The sequence below is a fragment of the Lolium perenne genome, chromosome 7 (genome assembly GCF_019359855.2).
Source record: "Lolium perenne isolate Kyuss_39 chromosome 7, Kyuss_2.0, whole genome shotgun sequence".
Classification (NCBI taxonomy): Eukaryota; Viridiplantae; Streptophyta; class Magnoliopsida; order Poales; family Poaceae; genus Lolium; species Lolium perenne.
In genome coordinates this window covers 196457821-196461568 of record NC_067250.2, presented here as the reverse complement: position 1 = coordinate 196461568, position 3748 = coordinate 196457821, and positions in this window count along the sequence as shown.

The window sequence follows — 3748 nt, the reverse complement described above, 5'->3', positions numbered from 1 at the left end:
CCGGAATCTTCGACATCGTTCCTTTTCCTTTTGCCTCTTGGAGAGACAGCGGGGGGAGGAGATTGTGCCGATAAAGTATCTTCAGAATGACCCGCAGATTTTCGAGAATCCACGGGTTCGTTCACAAAAGATGGAGCTTCCTGATTATCATCCGTGACAATGGTCCTTTCTTCGACTTCTCCATCCTCAGGAAGAGGAGGAAGGGAAGCCATAGTAGGATGGTTCTGCAAGAAAATAGCGACAAAAGAAAATTAGCGAGATACCAATACAATGAGATGCAAGGAAAAGTTTAGAACAAGACAAAAACTCGAGAAGACAAAATACCTCGGGAAGAGGATTGGAAGCACTGTATGGTTCTACTCGACAAGAGGAGGGAATAGGATCCTTCTTGGCTAGTCGAGAAACTCTTCGAACCAATTTCTCCAAGTCCTTTACAGAAAGATCGTTGGAGATTCATTGGCGTCGTTTTCACCGAGAATACGTCCAAAGGGGATTTTTGCGAGCACTGAAGAGGCTGCACTCTAATCCTAAGGAAGTAGGCGGTGATTTGAACACCGGATAGTTCTTTGCCTCGAGTATTTTGGAGCTGATGAATACGAGACATAAGAGCTTCGTCGCCTTTTTCTCTTCTTCGGAAGCTTCAGCGTCCCGAGAACGGCGGCGCTGGATCTTGGCACTTCCGTCGAAAGGAATTATGTTGTGCTCCACAGTTGGCACTTTCTTCGTGAATGTAGAGCCATCTTTGCGCCATCCTTGGACAGAATCAGGAAACTTGACGTCGAAATAATCGACATCAGTTCGGACACAGATAACAACGCCGCCTATGTTATAGGTGGCGTTGTGAGAGCCATTACGGCGGAGGCAGAAAATGCGTTTCCACAGAATCCAATTAGGAGGAATTCCGAGGAAGCATTCGCAAAGTGTGATAAAAATGGAAATGTGAAGGATGGAATTGGGGGTCAACTGGTGCAGTTGAATCCCATAAACGAAAAGAAGGCCGCGGAGGAAATCATGAATTGGGGCCGACAGGCCGCGGATAAGGTGATCAACGAAACTAACCCGATACTCCATTGGAGGGTTGGGGTAGCTCTCCTCGCTAGGAAAGCGGATGGCGTCTTCTTTCTTCATGAGGCCAAGCCTCTTCAGCGTATTGACATCCTGGTTGGAGATCTTGGATCTCTCCCACTCAAGATCTTCGGCGGCCATCTTGGATTCTGGCGTGCTGTGGCGAGTAAGTCGTGTGCGCGGTGGCATCAACGGCAATGGGCAAAGCAGTGATCGTGAGTGTGGAAGAACAGAGAGAGTTGGGCGCAGGGGAAGCTTTGCGAAGAGAAACAGATGTGCGGCGCAAGCGAGGGAGTGCACGGAGGTTGAAGAAAGGTTTATATAAGAATCGGGTGAAGCGATGAACCGTTGGATGAAGAAATCGTGTGGTGACAGCAAATCTTCTAGATAAAAGGGTAAAAAGGTATTTTTACTGAGATAAGCGTTACCGTACGTGCGCCAGGAAAAGCGGAGGACGTGTGTCCCCCACTTGCACGACGTGTCAACGTGGAAGAAGCAATGGACCCACAGGGCAGAAAAATCACGACTGTTAAACAGAGATGAAGTAAATTTGAAGCATGCCGACAAGAATTCGAAAAGATTGGCGATAAGAGGAGTTATTTGAATACTTCGGGAGGCTTTGACCAAATACAAGTTTTTGCCCAAATGCTCGGGGGCTACTTCGACAAAAAGTAAAATTTCGAGTATGGCAATATAGAAAATGTTGAGCCTACAACCAAGCACAAGTCCTTGGCTGTAGCCTCGGGGGCTACTCCCATCGGGAGCGCTGTTCGCGCACCCGAGAGATAAAGAGAAGATCATATTGGGACATAATAACAATATAGTGACAAGGTGGACTAAAATGTTGAGCCTACAACCAAGCACAAGTTCTTGGCTGTAGCCTCGGGGGCTACTCCCATCGGGAACGCTGTTCGCGTACCCGATGAAGTTCAAAAATAAAAGATAGAAAAGCAAGAGAGTATATTTCGAGTTATAATTAACTCTACATATACTCCCATCGGGAGAACAATATAAGTCAAAATTGACTCGATAAAATGTGCCATTCCAACAGCCGGAAAAGCACTCGACAATATATTCTCAGAACGCCAAAGTTGCGATCAATTTCTGAATGCCGCAAATTTGCGAAGGTAAGACCCCAGATCCGTTCTGCTGGGCGTGGCATCGCCAAAGACTGCGCTCTGCTGCTTTTATCCGTATCAATGAGATACGAAGAAAAATCCTAACGGACGCGTTAGGTACCCGATAAATTTGACTGGGACTCGACAGAATGGTAAGACCTTAAGCGGCACCTGTCGACGTTTACACCAGTATCCCGAGATCATGTCCAGGGACGTGATCTTGAAGTAGGTTTTTGCGGATTGCCACCAGAGCAGTTAACTAGTACCTGATCCGTCAGATGAACTAGCCCCAACTACCATTATCCCTGTACAATATAGAATTTTATATGAAGAAGTATAAAAAGGTTAAAGCTTTTGAATAAAAATAAACAGTGGAGATTTTCCCTGACTCTACGATTCAAGCAAAATCTCGGGGGCTACTGACATAGGCATCCCAAATGGGCTTGCCGAAGATAGTACCCGGGGTTTACTGAAGGCCCACTACCCGAAGAATAAGAGGATTCGAGAGCCCAAGATGTATTTAAGGAAAGATAGAGTTGTAATAGGAAATGTTATTTTGTAATCTGGCGGGATGAGTTAGAAACCGTCCCGGACTCTGTAATTTGTACTACACGAATCCCTCGGCTCCACCTCCTATATAAAGGGGGAGTCGAGGGACGAGGAGATCATCGAATCATTATCTGCAAACCCTAATTTTCATAATCGTCGAGTACTTTTCGGCTGAAACCTTCGAGATCTACTTGCCCTCTACTTCTAACTAAACCCTAGCCTACAATCCATAGGCATTGACAAGTTGATACCTTGTCAATGGCAGCAAGGGAAGACTCCTCGTCTGGGGCGGAAGGAGTTCGGCCACCTACCACAGGGACGGGTGGGTTGACGGAAACCATCGAGGAGATGATCGGAAGGATGAAGCTAACGACGGCGGAATCTCGCAAGATCCGAATTGATGATCGGGAAGAAGGTTTAGGCCCATCATGGGCTCTGGCGGGGAGGATTCTAGTGCCGAGTCCAAAAGTCATACATATTCAGACGATCTCGGCAGCTCTTCGTCCATCTTGGGGGAATCCCAAAGGCCTCCTCTTCACGGATGGATGGCCGAACATGTTCTGTTATAATCGAGATGCACAATAAACGAAGAACGAAAAATAAAACACTGCAGAGGACACGAGATTTTAACGTGGAAAACCCTTGCAACACACAAGGGAAAAAAACCACGGGCGCCAGCCAGCAAAACTTCACTATTTCGGTGGTGTTTACAAATGCCGTGGGTGTACAATGATGCGACAAAACCCTAGCGGCGGCTTACAGGGAATATATATTGACGGTGGCAACGATCCGTACCGCGGGGGCTTCCGCCCCCCGCACCCCCCGCAGGCGTCCCTGTAGGGCACGACGTATGGGCTAACTTCTGACTACGCTACGCTTCGGCCCAAGCCTCCGCCGACGGGCCTCGCTCCGCTTGTCAGAAGTTAGCCTCCCTTTAGTATATGAATTTGGATCACAATATAACAAACTCCACCTTGAGACAAATTTCTTGTAGCATGAACTTCAACAATCACCTG